This window comes from Trachurus trachurus, assembly GCF_905171665.1.
Source record: "Trachurus trachurus genome assembly, chromosome: 7".
In the NCBI taxonomy this organism is placed as follows: domain Eukaryota; kingdom Metazoa; phylum Chordata; class Actinopteri; order Carangiformes; family Carangidae; genus Trachurus; species Trachurus trachurus.
Window position 1 is genome coordinate 4,612,796 of NC_139901.1, and position 25,420 is coordinate 4,638,215.

The following is a 25,420-nucleotide window of genomic DNA, read 5'->3' on the forward strand; positions in this document are numbered from 1 at the left end:
CACAGCAGTTACTCCCAGCCATGTAAAGTGGAATAAGTCCAAGTGCACTGGGACAAGTAACCACTAACATTAACTACTACCACCTATCACTCTACTTTACAGGTGCTCTGACAACTATTAATGAGAGTTGTTAGCTTTTCTCGACCTAAATTAGATTTATTTTCAATCTACCATAATTATCGAACTATCTAACTGTGTTCCAGGTCCTGACTGTCCTCCTGGTTGGACTGTGTTTGGCTCTCGCTGTTTCATGTTCCGAGCCGATGTCAAGGATGCGGCTAATGCAGAGGTATTAGAACAATATGATCACACAGCGCCTCTGGTGTTTGCTGTTTAGACCCAGGTTGTATTTCTCTCATTTCATTATCTTGGTCATCAGGTCACCTGCATCAGTCTTGGTGGGAACTTAGCCTCCATCCACAGCGCTAAGGAACACAGGTTTGTCAGGGACCTGATTCGGGAAAAGAGTGGCTCTGATAGAATTACCTGGATTGGAGCCCATGACAGCATGAAGGTGAGACATTTAAAGACAAAGGATCTGATGTGCCCTGTGCTTAAAGAGGTAACCTGTGCTTTCTCTTCCAGGAGTCCACATGGATGTGGACTGATGGCTCAAAGTTTGACTACAGAGCCTGGAATAAAGGGCAACCTGACAACTATAAAGGTTCAGAGCACTGTGTGGAGACTAATTACAATGGTATATATGATTTCTTGACCTTTTACTGGTGATTTGTGTTCTCTGAACGTGACTTGATTTCTGGAGCCTTATGACAATGGACAGATCATAACATGTGTTAAGAACAACCAGTAAGTTCATACAGAGTCAGATAATGACTGCTGACTCTGCCCTGTTCAGAGATCAGTCATGTTTGATGTCCAGGTGGATGCCAACAGGTATCTGCAAGTGTGCACCACCTGAGTCTGATGTTGTCCCTGTGTCAGCATGGGTTCTGTCCTTGTTCAGTCCAAACACATGATGCACAGTAGGCTGACTGTTTGTCCACAGCTCTCTCTGTCTCTGTCTCTGTCTCTCTGTCTCTCTGCTCTGTGTGGTGACCTGTCCACGGTCCTCAGCCTATGTCAGCTGGGATTGGCTCCAGCTCCACTCGACCCTGCACTTGTGGGCTGATTGAACACACCAGACCCTTTGTCAACAGCTCTCTCATGGCTGCATCTCCATGACAGCACAGCAAATGAATCCTGGGAAAATGCATCTTTTGCTAATAGATCCTTTAAAAAGAAGATTAATGATTTAAACTTAGATGTTCTAACAACTGAGTGCATGTTTGGGAACATGTGTATGTCTCTTATTAGAAATATTTACTGTGAATAATCTCTCTCTTCTTCTTACAGGTCCGTTCTGGAACGATCGGCCATGCTCCCATAAATTTCCTTTCGTCTGTGCCAAAACTTTGGGACCGACAGTGTCTGTGAGCATCAGTACTGACTGATCATCACATCAGACTTCAGTGACAGCAGTGTGAACTCACACACACACACACACACACACGCACACACACACACACACACACACACACACACACACACACACACACACACACACACATGAATTTATGATCAAATTAGTTCAGTTAATCACAACTAATCACAGCGTAGTCTGTGTCAGTAATTTTGTCAGGGGGCATCAGGGATATAACATCAATCTATAACTACAGACAGGTCAGAGATTTGACCTGGTCTTGTCCTCTTTCTCTTTCTTCCCTTCATTTCATTGGTTCTTGTTCTTTGTTCCTCAGTGGTGGTGGAGTGTTGGATTTTGATCCTTCAGTATAAACTGTATTTCTGCTGAATCCAACAACTTTTGAAATAAACAGACAGAGCATCAAGCAGTAGTCATGTCCATTTACTCTCATTGCATACACTTTGATACAAACAGGGAAATGAAAACAACACAGAACTGAGCATGAACGGAGGAGAGAAAAAAAAAAACAGCCACATGTCTTCTTTCACCTGAGTCATTATACAGACAAAACCTTTCTGAATCAAATAAGCAGCTGCACTTTGTTTAACATTAGATACAATTATTAGCTTCATACATCCAGCTCATTATACACACAGCAATAAATAATAATAATTAAATAAAATCACAGGTGTCTAACAAAGAAACTAAGACTAGAAACATTTCAAGGCCCAAATCAGCTCCAAGTTCAGATGGTTAGCAGGCTCAGTGAGCTCCGGTGTTGTGAATGGTTTGTTGGTTCAACCTCTCAGAACAGGCAGAATCTGGGAATCTGACATAGATTTATGTTTGGGAAAATCCTAAATTATATCCACAGTCAGAATACAAGAGCAAAACAGAACATTTCTCTATTTAAGGACTAGTTCTAATATCAAATAGGCCAATAGTTTAATATTCTTCTTCTGTGTAGTGTTTGCAAGAGCTCATAAATGTAGAAAGAGAGGACGTGTGAAGTAGCTTGAACCCAAATACTCTAGTGAGATACTCGTACAGTAAATACTCAAAGCATTTTTTCATACTGTACATATTTCTGGGGGGCTTTTTTTTGCCTTTATTTGATAGTTCAGAGAGACAGGAAATAGGGAGACAGAGAGAGTGAGTGAGCAGTTTGTTTTGGAATCAACCTCTGTATGAATCTGTATGAGCGTGGAGCTGAGAGCTGCAGACAGGAAGAGTTGTGAGACCAATCTTTTCTTCATAGAACATGTTGACAGACAATAGTAAAATATGACAAAAAAAAAACAGTTTTATCTGTTCAGAACAGCTTGATCTCTAATTTAAAGGACTTAAAGCGTTTAAAGGAAAATGTATTATTTTTAACAGTAGATCCTAATTTCCCTTCAGTGTTTATCCTGTGTTAGAAACTGTTTTTCTTTTCTTGGTGGCAGTTGGTGTCCAGGCCACATGAGGCTGATCACACTTTCCCTGTTTACAGGCCAACAGACATAAGACTTAGCAACTGGAGGAGAAAAAAAAACAAGCAAAAAAAATAAAACACAACCTATTCTACTTTTTCATTTAAAAAAAAAACATGCATCAACAAATGATTAAAAAGAAATTGAAGACTTGTTCTGATATATAATAACTACAGGTAGAACTTCACATGAGCCTTATTCCAGTGTAAAGCCTCTTTGAACCACCGGGAGCCTCCTGCACTGTCCCAGCACTGAGCACTTCCATCTTACAGACTGCTGTTTATTTATGGCTGCAACACCGGGATAAAAACCAGATGAAGTGTCACCCAGGTCTCCTCTTCACACAGTTCCACTGCAGGACGGCCTCATCCACAAACAACCTCCGGCTTCCCACACATACACACACAGGCGCACGCACCATATCCTTGTTTGTTTGTTTTTCAACAGCAACTAGAAGTGGATTTCTGAAGGGCGTTTAAAGCTGCAGACTGATGGTGAATGTGGCTGTGAATCACCACCTGCTACTGCCGCCTCAGTCTAAATACAGGATTTACATCCTCATCAGGAGCTAGAGGTTGTTTTTGTAATAGAATGATTTCATAAGAGTGTGTATAAATAGCAGAAGTTAGAATAAGTAAGTGAAATTATATTAAAAGGGGTTAAATTCATTACAATGCATTCACTGTGTTAGAAAAATGTTCAAAGATTCATATAGCCTAGTTTTGCCTGCTGACCTGAAGAGGGAGCCCCTGTCGTGCAATGCTTCATGAAGCTGGCAAAGGGTTCAACACTGTGTCTGTTTCATATTGTGGTGTAGTGAAGAAGAAAAGCAAACTTTGTAACTCATATAATACATCCATGCTCTCAACGTGCTCAGCAGGAAGTAAGCATCACAACACAGCTTTTACTTCTCTCTCTGCACATACATACATGGTCCTGTATTATTCAGTGGTGCCTCCTAGTGGCACCCCAACGTAACAGCATTACAGAACACAACATATATTTCTCTCTTAAGGCATGAAAAACACTTATCTCCTATAGAGCAGAGTGGCATGGTACAGCTGTTTTTTTTCTCGTTACAGCTGTGGATACAGAGGGATCTGGGCCATAAAGTATACCCCCGCGAGGCGGGAGGGCCCCAACGGTCTCTTTTTTTTTTTTTTTACCGCAACATACCTTTCAACATCATGATAACTTCTGTATTTTTACTATTCAAACTTCCACAGTCCATAGTTCTCTTTGTTTGACATTTCAAGAGACTTTTGGTTAAGTAACCATGGACACCATGCGGGGTGCCCCCTCGCTCGGTGCTCCAGATCCCTGGTCCGGCCTCATCATCCAATATCTCAGTTTATTGTATCTCACTTAACCAAGTCATACACAACTCGAATTAGAATAATGGTCATCTTTGCTTATATTATGCTATTCTATGCTTTATTAACTCTTTGACTGCCAGCCATTCTCACAGCAGCTTCCTCCAGCTTGCCAGGCTTTTTCCAGCTTTTAGACTGATTTCCGTAGACCCACCATATATTATGTACTGTTACTACATACACATTCAACCCATCAAAGGAAAGATGAGGGTCTCTAGTTTCCAGCAAAAAAAAACTGTTTGTTTCTATCTTGTTCCAGTCTTGTGAAATTTGCGGTTGAATATAGGTTACTTTAGCCCAAAATGCCATTTTGGCACCAAAATCTTGAGAAAAAGAGGTTTTTGTGTCGGCTGTCATTTTCAGGTGAACCAGTACAATTGGCTCCTTTATATTTTGCTTTAGTGATGCCTCAACATCTGTACAGTTGTTCTCTTGTAAACAACAACTAAATCAACACTGACAAATGACTTTTGATGACAACAGACAAAACATTTAGCTACTGACACACACTACTGCAGCCTTTTTTCTTTCTTTTCTTTGAGTTACAACTTTTTCTTTCCTTTTTTTTAGTGTGTGTGCGTACGTGACGTGTGCGTGTGCATGTAGGCTACGTGTGCGTGTGTGTGTGCGTGCGTGTGTGTCTGTGTGTGTGTGTGTGTGTGTGTGCGCGCGGATCAGTTCGACAGGTTTTTGTAGATGAAACACGGCACTTTAGATCAGATCCAGCTTCCTCTGGTCAGCAGGCAGCGGTCTCACTCACTCTCTTTGTCTCACACACACACAACACACACACACATCAACAAACACAGCCTACAGCTCTGGCTGACGCCCCCTGAACTCACAGCCACAGACAGTCTGCTCACAACAGACAGACACCATCTTTAGCTCTCCTCGCGTTCGCCGGCGCAGTCCGCTCCTCATCCACACTAGATCGGGGATTTTCAAGCTGCTATCCGAGTGATTTCTCGCAAAATCTGGCGACTTTCCAAACGCTCTTGACGACTAACGACGAGCGATCAACGGGGTTGTTGTTACTAACGTTTGTGCTTTGTATCACGGAGCTGCACGGAGCTTCAACGAGCTGCCGAGCCGCCATGAGCCCCGCCGCCGCCCCCTAAGCTCTCACCGGCGGCCAGAGTGTCACGGAGCGGCGCCGCTGCAGTCAGACACCCGCTCCGCTCCGTGAGGGGGGAAAAACACGCTATATTTTTTATATCTCTCAATCCAAATGTGTTTTTCTGCACTTTATTTTGATGATACAAGTCTGATCTTCACAGAGGAGTAGGGCAAGACATTCAACATGGCGTTGCCATTAAAAAAACGCTAAGACGAGTTATCTCGTCTTTGGCAGACTACGCTTGGATTCGCTAAGACAAGATAACTCGTCTTTGGCAGTGAAAGAGTTAAGCCATTTCATGTTATGTCATGTCATGTCATGTTATGTTATGTTATGTTATGTTATGTTATGTTATGTTATGTTATATACACACACACACACATGTAATGAGTCTCTTGTCATCTTGTTTGTCTATCATTGTCACTGTCTTGTCTTGTCTTGTTATCTGCACGTAAATAAAAAATAAATAAATAAATAAAAAAAGTAACCATGGACAGCTCCTAGACAGGCTGGTTCTGCTGTGTCATAGTCGCCAAGCACGTTTACGTTACGACACAGAAAGGGATGTGATGTTAATGAACAGGTGAGGATAATCAAAGTGAATGACCTGAAAATGTCATATAAACAGATAACGGACAATTACACCTTTCAACGTCTTGAATCTGAGCGACAGGACGTTGATAAGATGATGGGGACAGTCACGTTGTCCATAATCAGCACCGTAGATGTATTGTAATGAAATGTTGGTTCAACTAAGATGGTGAACTTAAGGTCACCAAGTCAGAGCTGTCAATGACCCATCGAAGAGCGGTTACAGTAATACAATAATCTTTGTTACAGTAGAAAAATACAGTTCATAAAAAGGACTGAGGGGTGAATTGCAACCAGGGTGGTTCTGCACTGCCATGGGCTCTGGAAAAGGCTCCCACTATTTGCCACTACAATAAATAACTACAAACCTACAGTAGAAACACAGCATGCTATCACCCTCTACTGGAGGCACTGCAACCACACACCTGCCAGACCACACCACTCGTATTGCTCTGCAACTCAGGTGACGTCACACTAGAAGTAGAAGACCCTCCCTCGCTACACTATGCAGGTAAGTTCCCCCAACTAAGCTCCCACCCGCACTATCCAGCACGTTAAAATACAGTTACAGTTACAGTTATACAGTTATACAAATATAAATATAAAAGGCACTGGCTCATAATCTGGAGTTGGTCCCCGGGTGCTGCACCGTTGCTGCCCACTGCTCCTCAGGGATGGGTTAAATGCAGAGAAAGAATTTCACTGTACTAGCTGTATATGTGACAAATAAAGTACCTTTACCTTTACCTTTACCTTTACCTTACCTTAAATAAAAGGGATAATTATACTCAACTCGCATGCTCGGCCCTTCTATGTGGCTTCCTCTCACATATCAAAGAAGTTCTCTGCTGAGGACTTGACATGAAGTATTTGCCTGAGGCTCAACGTGGAAGAACAATTTAATTTTGATGTATGGCAGCTATTTAATAAGCTGCATATGTTTTGTGCTTATTTCCCCTTGCCTCTTCTTCTAAATAGACAAGAGGGTACAAATAAACTGTTGGATTTTTGTGTTTGGTCCTGGACCTACAGTAGAGGATAGCTCTAAGTCTTGAGCTTGTTAGGATATTTCTTTTTTACATTGTCCTAACTAAAATGATTACAGGAATCTGTTTGGGGTTTATTATTTTGTAGCATGACTCTGCTATATAGTTTACACGGGTCAGTTTCTAAATTGATCACTCAACGTAAAGGTTTTGGCTTGTGAATTCAAGTTTTGCACATTTCTCAACTTTTTGCATAACTTCTTCTAATTCTACTACGGTTCAAGTAGTTCTGTTCATCTGTGTTTTGTGTACATGTCTGATATTAATTTGTCATGTTTTTCTCTAAATGTCCGGGGTGTACGAGATTTAAGTAAAAGAAAAGCTTTATTTTTATTTTGTAGTCATCAAAATAAGGATGTCTATTTTTTACAGGAGACTCATTCCACTTCAAAAGATGTTGCATTTTGGCGTAATCAGTGGCGTTCTCATGGTACTAATTTTTCAGGGGGGTGTTTTAATTTTATTCCATCCTAAATTTAATGGTGAGATCATATACACTGAGGTTTCAGAAACTGGTAGATGGTTGTTGGTTATTAAATGTGGAGATAATATTTTTATTTTGGTAAATGTTTATGGCTTTAATGCTAGGAATTCTAACATCACACTCCTTACCTCTTTATCTAACAAAATTCTCCAAGAAATGAACAAATTTCCCTCAGCATCTGTGATTGTTGGCGGTGACTGTAATGAAGCTCCAAACTTATGTACAGATAGATTTCCTGCAAGAGGTAATCAAGATAATTTTAACCCTGTTATATATGATTTCTGTGGTAAGCTTTCATTATTAGACGCTCTGAGAATTTTACACCCTTTGGAAACAAACCTCTTTACCTGGTTTAAAGCAGACCTATCACAAAAATCTCGTATAGATTTGTGGCTCATCTCTGATAATTTGGCTCCCTGGGTCCAAACTTGTAATATTACTGCTGCTCCCTTAACTGATCATGCTGGAATAGATTTTTCTTTATCAAATCTAAGATCTACTAGCTGCAACAAACCTGGATACTGGAAATTAAACGCTTCCTTTCTACAAAAATCAGATTATTGTTTGGGTATTGAATCAGAAGTAAGCGATCCGGTCGTTTCTCCTCACACAAGGAATAATCAACATATTGTTTACAAGAATAAGACCCTAAGACTGGTATGATCAAGGTGTTATATTTGTTTTTGATCTTTTGAATGATAATGGTGATCTAGCTACCTATGAAGAATTCATCAAAAGAAAGGGTTTAGACATATCTCGCTCTATACATTCCAGAATTCTCAAAAGTATTCCTACTAATTTGTTGTCTCTTATCCACCACTTTATTTTCCCATGATCCATTGCGTAACACCACAACGGAAGTCAGTTTTCAACTTGCGTTTCACCCCGTAGTAGCATTCTAGCGAGCGGCTAACTGGTGGCGTTAGCCACCGGTACCAAATGTGGGGGCTCTAGGCTGCCAAAACCGTTTTGACTAATCTGATGTTTGTTTTTTTGGTACACATGGTACACATTTTTGTAAGTCATGGTTATCGTAGTAGCTTACTAACATCAGGACGTCAGCTGTCAAAACCCTCCCGTTGTCGGACCCGACATGAAACTACTCCAGTTAGCTCAATCATGTTGTAACTAGGATATCCGCTGGAAAAAATTTGTTTTCATGGGCCATTTATTGCTAATGGCTAACAGCTAACGGTTAGTCCAGCTAATCTAAAATGTAATGAATGGAGTGTCATGGCGACACTCAGCGTCGTTCTCCTTAAAGTGGTGGATAAGAGCGCCTGTTCTGTATACACACCTTTCTCAGGAATGATTCCTGCTCTGTGGCTTGGTGGAAAGGTTCTTGAAGAACGTTCATGTAACAATGCTCATATCAGATCAGTTTTTACTTCTGTTTATAGTCAGTATAGTGATGTATCTTCTCCCTGCTCCCTTAGGTTCCCCTAGATTGTCACAGAAAATAAAATAAAATTATCACAAATAAAATGAAAAAATAAAATAATGTTTTTTTTTCGTTGTTGTTTTTAAATTATATTTTAGAAAGAGGAGGGAAAAACATTAAAACACACATTTTTAAAAGTATTATCTATGTCGATGGTTTATTTATTTTTTATTTTGGTGGTAGGCTATTTGACTGGTTGCGTCATTACATAGGCTACAACGCGCAGCCTAGAAGCTTACCCCTTTGCCTCGCTATGGTCACCGACAGTCCAGCGAAATTAAAATAAAAAAGCCCGGTAAAATGGACATTAGAAGTTTTATGATTATCAAAATTAAAGAGTCCAAGAGTCCCATGCAAGAGCACGCTGTGAGCTGCAGCAACCATGAAGCCGACCACGATGCTTCCACGACCGGCTGCCGCCTTCTCTCCTGCCACTGGCCTCCATCATGACACCGGCTGCCTCCCCCCCAGTGTTGCCAACTCCTCAGTAAGCAAAGTCGCTATTGGCTGTCGTAAAATTCGCTAAAAGTCGCTAAATGACGTCGGCCAGCGGCCAGCGGCGCTCTTCATGTCTGTGGCGTGGAGCAGTGCGTCTCTGAATGCAGCGGAGGCAGCTCCGTGACACTACTGTGTGTAGGCTGAATATCTGTGAGTGCCCGCGGCAGCGCCGCTGCTCGTTGAAAACAGCTGTGATAACGTGATTTCAGGTCCAGAAACGTTTGTAATATCACGGGAAAAAGTCACTAGATTTGTCGCTAGTCGCTTTTGACAAAAAAAGTCACCAAGAGGGGTTGGAAAGTCGCCAGATTTAGCGACAAAGTCGCCAAGTTGGCAACACTGCTCCCCCCCGGATACCGGCCACTTCCTGCGAGTCACCGGCCTCCCTCCAGCCGCGGGCCCCCGAACACCTGTGGACACCCTCCTCCAGTCACTGGCCTGTTACCTCCAAACAGCGGCCGCCCGCACACCTGCTGCCTCCCTCCTCCAGTCACCGGCCTACCTCCAGACACCTGTGTGAGCGCAAATTCTAGGCGATACAGCGGTTGCGCAACTGGATGAGGACAACTATGGCACAGCATCTTCCGCTTCTGTACATCGAGAGCAACAACTAAGAGGATTTAAACCTGAAGAAATAGTTGAGAAATATGACACAAACGCCCCGTGGCGTATGCTGCTTCATTTATTAGGGTAAGAAGAACATTGATTAATTAATTATGGGCTACTACAACAGTAAAAAAAATAAAAATAAAACAAGTAGAGAATGAAAGGAATCATTCTGCTGCATCTCAGTTTGATGAACATAATCAAAATTATATAGTAGCTATATATCTGCCTATAGGTAAAGACTTTCTTTCTTTTTTTTGTCCCGTAGCTTCCCCATTCCTACTGCCCTAGCGCCGCCTATGGTGTCAGACAAACATCTAGCTCAGTAATAGTAGACAGGGCAGGTTGAATGGCCTTTTACTTTGTGTTTTCCACAGTAATACCTGAGGGATGATGCAGTAATGCAGTGTTATAATAATAATAATAATAAATTGTATGTATAGACCGCTTTTCACCTGAAGAACAAGTTTCAAAGCGCTTACAATAAAAATTAGACATAAAATAGAAATAAAAAATAGAAAAAATAAAGCTAAATTAGCAAAAAAGCACGAGGACATTGTAAAAGACCAGGACATCGGGGATAGACTTTCTTAAACAGGAAAGTGTTAACTATAGAACCGTTGCTATCGGACACCACAGTTAATGTTGATTCAGCTCAGTTTTTCCTGGTCTTTATCGAGTAGATAACGCTGGATATTGCAATCTTCAAAGTGGCAGACCAACATTGCTGTGCAGCTTTTGGATGACTTGAGTCTGGACACAGGAACAGGTTTAATGGGTTTTTTACACTCTCCCAGCTGAACTTGGTGATATGCCAGAAATGAGGAAGGCATCAGAAGCAATGGCTCTGTGTGCTTTAACTCATGGCTAAAAGAACAAACATTTTATGCAAACGTAACTTTTAACTCTGACACTTACTTGTGTCCTCTTTGCATGTTTGCCTTGTAGGCCTGGTTTTTCATGAGAAAAAGGATGTGATGTTTCAGCCAACAGCTACTTAAAGCAGAAGTAAGCAATTCGTTTTGGCTGACTTCTTGTCAGCCGATGGAGTTAGCAGTCCCCGCCCTCGTCCCTATGTCACCACATTCACGCGCATCCCTTGGCTGCACACACAGCCCTTCATGCCATTCTCTCTCCTCATTGGATAAAAGTTGTAGGATACAAGGAAGTATACAAGAAGTTTTCTCCTCGGCTTACAGCAGAGCAGAGTGACTGACAGACCCGTGTTTCGGACCAAACACTCTATGTAAGTGATTGCTGTCGGAAGATATAACTATTTAAGACTTATAGTAACACAAACATTCCGCTTACTTCTGCTTTAATGGGACCTATTATGCTAATTTCAGGGGCTTTTAATATGTTATTGGACCCCAGTGGGGCACTATTGGAAGTTTCGATCAATAAAAAACTCCATAACTATCGCACAAGCTGTCTATGTACCCAGTGTTGTGCTAGTTACTGGAAAATAGTAACTAGTTACAGTTACTAGTTACTTCATTAAAAAAGTAACTCTGTTAGTAACTCAGTTACTTCAACCAAAAAGTAATGCGTTACTGAGAAAGTAACTTTTTCGTTACTTTAAAACGTTTTTTCCCCAATACTCCCATTAAATAAAGGTTGATTGAATTCCCCTCTAACCTCATTTCAGTTCTGTATTGATGCTGATGAAAAAACGGTTTTTATCTTTAAAATTTTACCATCATCATCATCATCATCATCATGCTGCATGATGTCAGCATGTAGCCTACAGCATCATGACACATCTTGAGGATACTACTTTGACCGAGTTACGTTCAAGAACCTGATGACGGAAAGTAAATTCACTCCAGCGGTAATTTTTATCGATCGATCAGCTGTGTTTACCCAGAGCGATTGCTCTGTGTTTACCGTTTCAGGTGTCCGTCTGTCGGACTCGAACCGCTGCTGCTCGGGTGGAGTGGGTGCTTGTGTGTCTCGCTGTGACTCTCGAGCTGTGTCCCAGTTCAGGCTGACACACAGCTTCGGTCTGGGATGCTACGTTAGCTACGTTACCTTAGCTCGCCGTCATGCCCTGACCTGTCCAGTCCTCTTCATGGAGCGTGTTAGATTACGTGTGGGACGCTAGAGGGCGGCCACCAAGCGCTTTGTTTTTCAGTGTCACAGTCATAGGTCACAGTGTGCTCTGTCTTTCTTTCAATTCAATGAAACTTTATTGATCGCTAAAAGGTAATGGGAAGTGTGTGCCGTTGTAAAACCTCACCAAAAGGAACGGAGTAACGCAGCGTCTGGTAACGGTAACGGAGTTACTGATTTTAAAAAAACAACGCGTTAGTTACTGAAAAAAGTAACGGCGTTACTAATAACGCGTTACTACCCAACACTGTATGTACCGTACTCCTCCATTCAGGCACTTTCCTGCTTCCCTCTGAAACGCTCGTAATCAGTGCAGACAAACTGTTTGCAAGAATTGGCTTCATAAATGAACTTGTGCTGGCTGTGACCAAGATGGCTGCAATTGCCCTTGCAGAGTTTGCCGCTTGTTGCTGCTCTGTAGCTCTGTTACTGGTAAACCCAACTAGCAGATCTTGTGTGGTGCAGGTTGGTGCTCATTCTTTAATCTGTTGGTAAGCTCTTACATCATTATTGAAGTTCTTTCCATTGGAGGCCTCATCATCACATGGGCGTCATGGAGGTTGGCGAGCAGCAGCTCCTGTTGAGGGAGCGGGTGGCAGGAGAGGAAAGAGAACAGGGGAACTTCTCTTTTTATATGTACCGGTGTCAAGGGCCTTGGGCCTTGTAGTGATTGGAATTAGGGATTTCACATGTGAAAAGTTGAAGGATGCTGGGAGTTCAATGGCTTCCCTTTGCCTGTCAAACAAAAGAAGCTATTTGGTCTTGTCCTCAACTTTGAATGTGCTGTGAGTTAAGATCTTTGCCTGATGGTTCATCACTCAAGGCTTCAATGACACAGTGTTCAAGTAGGAAATCTAGTGGTCAATAAAATGAAGTGCAATCAAGACATGTCATTCATTCATTAGTTCATGGATTGTTCGATTTGATTCGCGTGCACATACCTGTTCAACACCACATGGTTGAGTGGTTTCAAGCTGATACAAACAAATATAAAAAATAAACATGAACAAAGTCTGATTGTAGTAGACTATAGCTATACACTTAACCTGACGTGTTGTGGTATGCATCATATTCTATCCTAAAACAAGTCTATGTAGCCCATAGCTTAGAAGATGCTAAATGGTGGAGGCTAGATGGCAATCTGATCTCATTTTAAATGTTTTACAGTTGAGCGAAATGACACTAGCTTGTTGGGATTTGAACCAATGCTACACTGTTACAAGTCTGTTGTGTTCTTGATGTGCCATTAGTTCCAATCATGTCGTTCTGTGGTCATTCCACTTATTTGACCAACGTTAGCTACCACACTCCATGATCTTTTATCACCTCTCACCAATTGGGGGAGATTTCAATCAGGTAAGAGACCTGGCCCAGTTAAAAATTGCTAATACAAGATTAGTACACAGTAGTAAGTCCCAAGTAGCCATTGATGTTTTAGAAGAGAAGCTGAGTCTAGTTGACATTTGGAGGACTCTACACCCACAAGATAGGGAGTACACCTTCTACTGAAACCCACATTCTTCATTTTCACGGATTGACTTTTTCCTAATATCCAAACAGTGAGTGTAACTATCACTGCTTCAATTGGTAACATTGTTTTATCAGATCACGCTCCAGTTGACGTGGTGTTCTGGATCTTCATCTGAAAAAAATAAACTACTATTCAATTAGGCCTACTTGAATTGGAGAAAAAAAAGTCAAGATCTTGGGGGAAAAAATGCATTCCAATTTGATCCAGTAGTGTTTACACAGCTAAACAAAATTAAACTGGAATTAAACTCTATTGTACAGAAGAAGGGTGAGTATGCACGGTTTCAGTGTAGACAGAAGTACTACAGTAGGAGCAAGGGGAAGCAGCAGGGAGGTTTCTGGCACAAAGAATTAAACAACAATAATCACACTTTAATAACCTCTATGGGGATTGAAAAAGGGACCTTAGTGACAGAGAGAGGGTAGATTAATGAAACATTTACTAAATATTGTATTGATCACAAGGCACAATTGATCAGGAGGATATAGACAAATTCTTGTCACAGGTGAATCCACTGACCCTGTCTGAGGAAAAACTAAAAGAAATAGGGGGAGATGTAACAGTTAGTGATAGTATTCAAGGATGCAATTGAAAAGGGCACAATGCCAGACAGCATGTAACCAGGCACACCTGCCAGTCTTATTCACCCAGAGAAACAGTTGGTTTTATTTGAGGAAGGTCATCAGCGGACCCCAAGAAGTTTGCTCTTGGTTATGAAAGATTTTCATATTAATATTGATGAATCTACATTTTCCACACTTGTTAATGGGTCCATTTTCGATAAATACTGTACATTGTTTTGCCTTTATAGTTACTTTGATATTTAGTGGTCAACTTGCCCAGCATTTCCAGATTTGCAGAGGTTGCATCTTTTGTTGATGCAATTATGAACCTTTCTGGATAAAACTCATCTGGAGGACCTTATCTGGAACCTTGACACTCATAATACTCACGTTTGAGATGTTGAAAGTACTACAGTATACACATTTCAACCTTCTAGTAGAGATGTGCTTGGCATTTGTGATCAAAATTGTAGAGGGAGACACATGGAAAAACAAGCAAATTTCTTAGTACAATTTAGAAAGGTTCTCTATTTTGCTCATAACAACATTGCCCTTCAGAGGTTATTGTGGGTTCCATAACCCCAACAAACACTAAAGAATCAATACATTTCTTTCAGGCAGGGCTAGACAATCAAACTGAGAAGGAATTTTACTTGAAAACCTTTTCATTTTAAATACATAAAAAAAGTAAAATGTTAACTCACTATGAAACAAAATTTTCATGATTTCCGCCTATTGTATCACTGTGTTTAGGGCTTATAGCACACAAATTAAATTAACTATCAACATAACATTTGTTGATACATATGCAATAGATACCTGACTACTCACAAACAAAATCAAAGTATGATTAGAGTGACCATTCTTAACTTATATGCTATTATAACACCCATCACACACTTGGAATTACTTAATTTGGCTGTTTTTAGAGAAGAAGTTTGTCAAAAGAAATCTTATTTACAATAAAACTGTACTAGATATCTCGATACAACCACTGGGTATTGTTCAACAACATCCTAGGGATCCTGGTTTTCAACAGTTGCTGAATGTCTGCTCTGTATATGGTGCTGAACATGACATAAAATATAATGCCAGCAAGAGTCATGTTCTAATCTGCCGCACTAGAGAGGACCAAAAAATGGCTTTTCCTGATTTTAATTTGTGTCTAATCATAATATTGCTCCCTGTAAAAAGGTCAAATACCTCGGCCATTTCCTTACAGAGGACATGACATATGATGATGATATTAGAAGGCAGTGCTGCAAAATGTATGCGCAGGCGAATACTCTTGCTCGCAGATTTCATTCGTGTACAGATGACGTTAAAATATCTTTGTTTAAAGCGTACTGTACACCACTGTACACCGCATACCTGTGGGTTAACTACAAGAAAGCAAGCATGAAAAAGTTACAGGTTGCGTATAATGATGCATTAAGAATCTTACTTAAAAGACCTTGATGGTTAAGTGCGAGTGAAATGTTTGTAAACGCACGTGTCAACACCTTTAATGCAGTACTCAGAAACCTGATAGATTTATGTGTCGGCTTGATGCCTCAGAAAACCATATAATCAACAGTCTGACCCACATCAACTGTAGTTCCATCAGGTGTCAATCTCTGTTTTGGAGACACTGGTACAGTTGTCTCTTTTTAACTTTATAGTAATTCTATTTTTGATATCAGTGGTGTAAATTTCTATTTCTATGTTTTAGCTTTTTTTATTGTCTGTGTTGTGTTGTCTGTTGTTGTGTTGTATTATGTCTTGCTATGGACCCAGAGTCCGAAATAAAGAAATATATATATATATATATATATATATATATATATATATATATATATATATATATAATACAATAATAGTGTATTTGAAAGGAATTGATGATCTTCTGTTAAATAAGAGAAAAGTTAAGGGTCCCCCTTTCCCATTATCACAAAAATGCAATTTCCGCCTAAATTACAACTATGTTTTCAGGTTCATTTTTGAAAGTGAATTAATTTCTGACTGACTGGTGATGTAGGACAGATTCCTGGTTCATAGCTCAGCAAATATGAATGGGAAAAGAGTGAGCATTCTCAAGTGATGGGCTTTTTTGTCATCTTTCCATTAGGCGGACTGGCCTAATTTGTCTGTTTTACAGAGATTGGGGTAGTTCTAAATAATACCCCCAAAAACAAATTTTGCCCCAAAATAAAAGTTCACAACATTCCATTTCATGAATAGGAGGAGACCCTAAAGATAAAAAAAAAAAAAAAACACAGTTGTGTTTTGTTCTACCTCGGGTAGGGGTATCTCAAAAACGAAAGCCTTTTTTGAGGACTTGCTGCTAGACTGCTGTGCATGTACAGCGCTTACATCAACTGTTTTCATCTGCTAACCCTAACCCTAACCCTCTCCCTAACCACACTGATGTTTAGTTAGGTTGACATGTCAAAACTGTTTCAACATTCGTGTTAATAGGAATATCATTGTAATTGATTAAACAATTGTAAACGATTGTTTCAATATTAGTTGAGGGTGGGAACTGATGAAGAATCAACATCAGAGTTTAACCTTGATTCACTAATGGCAATGACAATGGAATGTTGATATAACACTGTTTCAGTGATTCTTTGCTATCTGATCAGGTATAAAAGGAGTAGGACAGGATGAATATCCACCTCTCAACAACCCGCTTGTTTGTTCCTGTATCAGATACCACTACAGGTAAGTGAACATTTGGTGGTTTACCACCTATCAACTGAAAATCATACATCCCACTGAGCATTAGACGTCTATTAGACGTCTAGTCTAAGTTTAGACCAACATTCGCCCGTCTATAATCGGTCTATATTTTAGCCCAAATCTAGACGATAGAATTTAATCCATTAATCATTAAATATTAAATAAAAAAACAACTGTAAATTGTATAAATGATGGCCAAATGTTGGATTAATACATTTTTAACAGTCATTTATCAATGTACAGTGTAGTTTAGATTTAGACTCGATTTAGACGTCTAAATCAGGACCTCATATCAACGTCTATTTATAGACCAAATCTAGATGATTGCACTAAATGATGAATACCGTCCAAAAAGTAACTGTAAATTGTATTAATGATGACCAAATGTTGGATTAAAACATTTATAACAGTCATTGATCAAAGTGCAGTGTAGTTTAGACTTAGACTCGATTTAGACGTCTAAATCAAGACCTCATTTAAACGTCTATTTTTAGACCAAATCTAGACAATTGAATTGTATAATGAATACTGACCAAAGAAAACAACTGTAAATTGTATAAATGATGGCCAAATGCTGGATTAAAACATTTATAACAGTCATTGATCAATGTACAGTGTAGTTTAGATTTAGACTCGATTTAGACGTCTAAATCAAGACCTCATATCAACGTCTATTTTTAGACCAAATCTAGATGATTGCACTAAATGATGAATACCGTCCAAAAAGTAACTGTAACTTGTATAAATGGTGGCCAAATGTTGGATTAAAACATTTACAGCAGTCATTGATCAATGTACAGTGTAGTTTAGATTTAGACTCGATTTAGACATCTAAATCAAGACCTCATATCAACGGCTATTTTTAGACCAAATCTAGACGATTGAATTAAATACATTAAATAATGAATACTGACCAAAGAAATAGCCTAACTGTAAGTTGCACAATGGTGTCCAGATATTGTACTAAAATCATCTGAATGACCATTGATCAATATACAGTGAAGTTTAGATTTAGCCTTGATTTAGACGTTTAATCAGCATCTAGATTTAGACCAGGTTTAAACTATTAAGTGATCTTTATTTTTTTAATGTTGTTTATGTTATGTTTACATCTTATGCTTTCTTTTTTAAGCATAAGATTATGCCAACCATGTTTAGAAATATTTAGATATCACTATTAACCTATATAGATATAGGCAGTTTGCAATTAAGTTTATTGAGCATTAATGCAAATAATTCCTTTGAAAAAATAATTATTGGTGAACAGTAAAATAAAATGGCAATTTGCACGGCGATCGGGGACAGTAGCCAATATGGATATGGAGATACTGTCAGCAGATCCCTCCCCTCCCCACTAGGAGGCAGCAACACGCTGGAAGTTGTCTTGTGGACCGGAAATCAGTTTCGGGAAGTTCAAAAACGACTTCTGGCCGTCTGTGCTTCTAGCACTACACCACATCCATGCACGACACCGGTCGAGAGCGGAGAAGAGTGTGCGAAAAGAAGAAGAGCTTCCTATAGGTGAGTGGTCAAGGTTACGTTATTGAAATGCTGCTTTTTCCTGCAATGTTTGTTCATTTAATTGTCATCAATCCGTTTGCAAAATGCCGACGATATGCTTGATATGCTAGCTATGGCTTGCCTGCCCTGCTAGCTCGCTAGCTATGGCTTGCCTGCTAGTACAAGCATCATTGCAAAAACGATTTGTTTGTTTGTGAAATATGGCATGCTCAGCCAAAAGTAAGGTTTTAATGAGACTTTACACAGTAGCACATACAATAGCAGATTTTCTTGAGTCATATGATGCATAATACTTACTACCTGAAAATATAAGCCCAAAATTGATTAAAATATAGCTAGCAGCACTATTTCCAGTGTCTATTTGATTTCATAAACTCCCAGTTACAGACTTGTAAGGGTCACATTTTCCTTACCTAAAGGAACAGTCCCTGAATTCAACTTTGAAAAGCGTTTCCTTAAGTAATTCCATGTTTTTCACAATGTTGATAATTTGTAATATCATACAGATTGCAAAGCTGTCTCATATTGGAGGAAAGGATTTGAAGACCTGCACGAACAAAATCATGGACAGGTATGATTACACATAGAAGTTTAATATCTGTAGAACAGACAACATAATAGTGGGTGGTTACAAGTTACAAGTTATATAAGTTTACTGTTAACAATTGTCTTCATTTTTTATCTGTTGCAGACTCTTCATGAACAGCATCATGACACAATTTAATATGTTGGAGGTGGGAAGCAAAAGAAGAGGGCCTTCACACAGACTGCCTTCTACTCTGTGGTCACAGGTAAATAGAAAAACTGTCTGCTAGTTATTTGGAAATTGCTTCATGTTAAACATGTGTGACTGACATGACATTAACAAACAACAATTTGTCTGGACTGTACTAGGTAATCTCTGTAATACTGACAATTATGAAACTTAATTGGTGTTGTTTCATGAAAGGGAACCATAATACAGTTATAGTCAGGCTTTATTTATTAATTTATTAATCTTCACAGACTTACTGCGCAGTGCAAGTTTTGTCCAGCGCAGTGCAGCACGCGCTTGGTTTGCAGTTTGGTAGACAGAGGTGTGCAGAGATGGGTGTGGCGGCGCAGCAGGGGGAGGAGTCACATTCAGCTTGGCGCAGTGACAGTTTCGTGCCAAAGAGCAGCGCCGACGGTGCGCTGAATGCTTGCCAACTAAAATCAGGTCTACTCTCAGCGCAAGGTAGTGCAGTGGTAGTTTGGCTGACAGGCGCAGAGTGCACACGTCGTTTCCACAGATTCAGGCACATTTTAATGCAATTGCAATTGTCACTATTCAATGCAATCATCTTAATCAGCACATACATCTATATCTATATAGATTGTCCCGTCACATCTGATGTCAGATCAAAGGCAGTTGGCATGTGTAATGGAACTCAACCTGCCTGATTTAACACAGATTAAAACGTGATGCAAAATAACAAGTTAACATCTCTCTCAGCCAACCACAAACAGCATCAGAGAGTGAATATATATTCGGCATTGCTCATCTCCGGAAAAAAAGAGAGAGAGACGCTCTGCGATGCGTCCTTTACGCACAGCTACTTCTGGTTTCATCCCCATTACTATTTTTTTTATGTTGATGTGATCTGTGCACAGTGGTTACAGGGGTTTAAAGGAGCATTATCGCAAATACAGCAGTAATAGCATAAAATAAGCTGAAATATGCAAAAGATAGGTCGGGGGAGCCATAAATAAATTTACAAAGAAAATAGCAAACAGTGTAGTGTCCGTGGGGCAAATGCAGAATTTGTCTATGTTATGATCCAAGCCGGCCCGGCGCTTGCTGCGTTTAATTGCACTCGGAACGCGGAAAACCAAACTCCGAATCGGAAAAATGCAATAGAAAATTGTAATGTAGCAGTGTCAGGCTGCTTACAGTCACTGAATCGCTCGGTAGAACACTTCTCTCCACGCCCCTGTGTCTTTCTTCAGCTGTCCTCTCAGCGTTATTAACGTGTTGACACAAAAATGATTTTAACGGCACATTAACGCGGGCCACTCTGTAGTTTTGGAAAACAGAGAGGCTGCTCCTCTCCAGACATGTGTATGCGTCTGTGTGTGTGAGTTACTACAGTTACGGCGACGCTCCCGTCCCCCGGATATTTCTGCAGTTGGATTTACATGATCTGGTCTGAGACATGAAACTCATGGACTGAGGAGTCGTCCACTGCGGTCTGCACGTACTCCGTCGTGCATTTGTAGGAGGAAGTTGTAGCTGTTGTTGTGGTTGTGCGCGACGTAGAGCTGCCGTGTCGACTAGGGAGTTTTTTTTTTCCTTTCCCCAATCGCACGGTGAGGGAGGGGAGGGGAGGGGGGGGGGGGCATATTTTTTCTCCTCATGTCCTACACTAGAGAACTTGTTCTTCTTATCACCAAACGAGGCTGCTCTCTCTCTGACAACTGATTGCACTTGTTTATATCTGATATGCTCCGCCACTGGCTCCATCTAGTCTCGTCCATGTCGAAATGACAAAATTGCAGTGCGCATCACTCGTGGCGCATTTAAAGGTGAGGAGAGGAGCTCATTTGATTGGTGAAGAACGGACTCGCACCCTCTCCTTTGCCATTTGCGCCGGTAGGAGTAGAGGGACGGGAGGAGTGCCTGTGCCGAGCTGCGCTGTGCACCAAACTTGTAAAGTGCTCCTAGACACACCCCGTTGGCGCGACTGCGCCTGGTTTATGAAACTAGAGCCCCAAGTCTCAAATGGGTGGTGACCAATGCCCATTGAGTCAAGTCCTTTGAAACCATCTACCTTTTGTTATTGGATAGTATCTCTGTGACATCACGTAAAACAATAGGCAACCACACTTGCAATTTCTCTTCATTTATTTTATTGCTTTGTTTGCAGAAGCTGTACGAAAGTCCTTTAAGGATGCCACAGACGACCTCATTGCCTCAGCAACGGAGCTACATTTTAAGCAGGCCCCAGCTCGCAGCGGTGGAGGGGGCTACAAGAGTGTGTAGTTGTTTGTCTTTTTGTTCACAGTTTCAGGGTGTTCTTTTCAAATTTCTAATGTTTTTAACCCTCCTGTTCTGTTCTGACTCAAATTGACCCAATCTGTTCACTTCCTCCATCCTTGGTTCTTTCCTTCCTTCCCTTCATCCTTCCTTCTTCCTTCTTCTTGATCCACTTGTTCCCTCCCTCCATGTTTTGTATTTTCTGTTTTGTAAAGGAATTAAAAATATTTATATTGCACTTTCATATGTTTGTGATGGTTGGAATTTGTTTTAAAAATGTAGGTTGATTGAGATTACAGTAGGATAGTTTGGTTAATGTTCCCATCAAGAGATATATTTATATCCAGTGGTAAAATAAGCATGACATTAGTGTTACTGAAACCTATTTAAAAGACCAAAAAAACACATAATGTGAATAGATTGTCATAACATACTGCAACTACATCAAGGTAAGGATCACAGGTTAAATTTGGTCATGATGCATTTTGACAACTTTAATGTCCTTTTTAATATAGGGTTCTTGTTAATCATTTGATAGATTGTAATTACATGACTTAAATATCTAGATTTATTAGAATATCCATATAATAGTATGTTTAATTGATGTCTAGATTTTGTAATGGGCTTTAAATATGGTATAAAAGTAAACGTCTAAAATTAGTCTATAAATAGACGTTCATTAGCAGTTATTTAAACGTCTAAGATTAGACGAGACGTATACATGTGGTATAAAAATAGACGTCTGGCAAACGTCTAAATTTAGACGTCTATAAATAGACGTATATTAGCGGTTATTTAAACGTCTATGATTAGACAAGATGTCTAGACGTAGTCGTCTTTTAGACGTCTATTAGACGGCTAGTATAAACTTAGACGTCTAAAAAACTTTCACTTTTATACCAGTGGTAGACCGATTTTAGCCTAGACGTCTAGGGACCATTTAGACGTCTATTAGACGTCTTTTAGACCGGAAAATGCTCGGTGGGATAATAATACATACATTGTTCTCTTAAATCATTCATTCTTACAATTACTGAGGTCACTACACTGCTGCAAAAGACTGCACAGTCAGCTTGTTTTGTTGTCTTTCCACAGATGGCGTCACATTTCCAGGTGGTCTTCCTCCTCAGTTTCACTGGTGGACTGTTGTTTGAAGGAGCTGTGAGTAAAACTCTCTGATCCCCAGTTACAATGAAAACAAAGAGTGCTAAAGAACATGACCCTGACTTTACTTCCAGTTCATGTGTAGTGAACAGTGAGGTGAGAAAACCACTCACAGAATTAAATATCTTAAGGGTTTGAGTTAGTAGTGTAAATTTTGAGTTTATTCAACAAAGACCATGTCCTCCCTTAAATTAATACATGGAATGTATATACAGTATGTGATCACACTTTTACTTGAGCTCTAATTACTTTTGCATTGGTTTAATGCAGTGAAATCATAATCTGGCAAAATGTAATGTCTGAATCAAAGGAGCTGTCTCACCATACCATCATAACACCATGTGTCATAAATGCCTGGTGTTTCTTCAAATAAATAATTTAAATTATCATATTTCACTGAAAATGACTCATATTTCCATATTCTTTTTCTATTAGCCCTAGATTAATTAATGGTGCCTGAATGCAAAAGTAGCATTGCACAACTGCTCATCTCCATGAACCAGCTCCTGAACCAGATTCATTCAATTAGATTAAAGACTGAGAAAAGCACTGAAACTGATTCTGTTGCTTTTCTTGAAGAAATGCTCACCAGTTACACAGACATCATATTAGTCTCAGCCCAGAGGGACTGCTGATACTGATATTATCAATCTGCTCTCTATGTTCTCAGACGTCCATCTCCAATCAAGTCAATGTACCAGGTTTGTAGCTGCTTTTTCACTGGAGGTCTTTGGGTGGATTTACAATTATGCTACATGGCAGAAGTTTACTTTGTGTGTTTTGTTATATTAATTATTATTATTATTTATCACTTTGTATGTTTACATTGTTTGTGTCATGTGCTTACCCACCGAGCATTTTCCGGTCTAAAAGACGTCTAATAGACGTCTAAATGGTCCCTAGACGTCTAGGCTAAAATCGGTCTACCACTGGTATAAAAGTGAAAGTTTTTTAGACGTCTAAGTTTATACTAGCCGTCTAATAGACGTCTAAAAGACGACTACGTCTAGACATCTCGTCTAATCTTAGACGTTTAAATAACCGCTAATATACGTCTATTTTTAGACGTCTAAATTTAGACGTTTGCCAGACGTCTATTTTTATACCAAATGTATACGTCTTGTCTAACCTTAGACGTTTAAATAACTGCTAATGAACGTCTATTTATAGACTAATTTTAGACGTTTACTTTTATACCATATTTAAAGCCCATTACAAAATCTAGACATCAATTAAACATACTATTATATGGATATTCTAATAAATCTAGATATTTAAGTCATGTAATTACAATCTATCAAATTATTAACAAGAACCCTATATTAAAAAGGACATTAAAGTTGTCAAAATGCATCATGACCAAATTTAACCTGTGATCCTTACCTTGATGTAGTTGCAGTATGTTATGACAATCTATTCACATTATGTGTTTTTTTGGTCTTTTAAATAGGTTTCAGTAACACTAATGTCATGCTTATTTTACCACTGGATATAAATATATCTCTTGATGGGAACATTAACCAAACTATCCTACTGTAATCTCAATCAACCTACATTTTTAAAACAAATTCCAACCATCACAAACATATGAAAGTGCAATATAAATATTTTTAATTCCTTTACAAAACAGAAAATACAAAACATGGAGGGAGGGAACAAGTGGATCAAGAAGAAGGAAGGATGAAGGGAAGGAAGGAAAGAACCAAGGATGGAGGAAGTGAACAGATTGGGTCAATTTGAGTCAGAACAGAACAGGAGGGTTAAAAACATTAGAAATTTGAAAAGAACACCCTGAAACTGTGAACAGAAAGACAAACAACTACACACTCTTGTAGCCCCCTCCACCGCTGCGAGCTGGGGCCTGCTTAAAATGTAGCTCCGTTGCTGAGGCAATGAGGTCATCTGTGGCATCCTTAAAGGACTTTCGTACAGCTTCTGCAAACAAAGCAATAAAATAAATGAAGAGAAATTGCAAGTGTGGTTGCCTATTGTTTTACGTGATGTCACAGAGATACTATCCAATAACAAAAGGTAGATGGTTTCAAAGGACTTGACTCAATGGGCATTGGTCACCACCCATTTGAGACTTGGGGCTCTAGTTTCATAAACCAGGCGCAGTCGCGCCAACGGGGTGTGTCTAGGAGCACTTTACAAGTTTGGTGCACGGCGCAGCTCGGCACAGGCACTCCTCCCGTCCCTCTACTCCTACCGGCGCAAATGGCAAAGGAGAGGGTGCGAGTCCGTTCTTCACCAATCAAATGAGCTCCTCTCCTCACCTTTAAATGCGCCACGAGTGATGCGCACTGCAATTTTGTCATTTCAACATGGACGAGACTAGATGGAGCCAGTGGCGGAGCATATCAGATATAAACAAGTGCAATCAGTTGTCAGAGAGAGAGCAGCCTCGTTTGGTGATAAGAAGAACAAGTTCTCTAGTGTAGGACATGAGGAGAAAAAATATGCCCCCCCCCCCTCCCCTCCCCTCCCTCACCGTGCGATTGGGGAAAGGAAAAAAAAAACTCCCTAGTCGACACGGCAGCTCTACGTCGCGCACAACCACAACAACAGCTACAACTTCCTCCTACAAATGCACGACGGAGTACGTGCAGACCGCAGTGGACGACTCCTCAGTCCATGAGTTTCATGTCTCAGACCAGATCATGTAAATCCAACTGCAGAAATATCCGGGGGACGGGAGCGTCGCCGTAACTGTAGTAACTCACACACACAGACGCATACACATGTCTGGAGAGGAGCAGCCT

General features: G+C 40.0%; 2 protein-coding genes and 1 long non-coding RNA gene across 4 annotated transcripts in view; 2 read left to right on the top strand and 1 right to left on the bottom strand.

The window, feature by feature from the left end:
* The window catches only part of LOC310988906 (galactose-specific lectin nattectin-like), a gene marked incomplete at its 3' end in the record, with an annotated part of 114,190 nt that overhangs the window by 4,454 nt on the left and 84,316 nt on the right, over positions 1 to 25,420 (top strand). The gene's annotated exons all lie outside the window — the stretch shown is intronic.
* Positions 213 to 659, top strand: LOC310989037. Its single transcript, XR_014595516.1, has 3 exons — positions 213 to 289; positions 380 to 514; positions 586 to 659. It is a non-coding gene; the product is annotated as an uncharacterized lncRNA (long non-coding RNA).
* acss2 (acyl-CoA synthetase short chain family member 2) overlaps positions 3,184 to 25,420 on the bottom strand; it is a 156,711-nt gene continuing 134,474 nt past the window's right edge. For both annotated transcript variants that reach the window (XR_014595514.1, XR_014595515.1), the window contains exon 20: positions 3,184 to 3,319. The gene's annotated coding sequence lies outside the window, so the exon portion shown is untranslated. The remainder of the gene's footprint in view (positions 3,320 to 25,420) is intronic.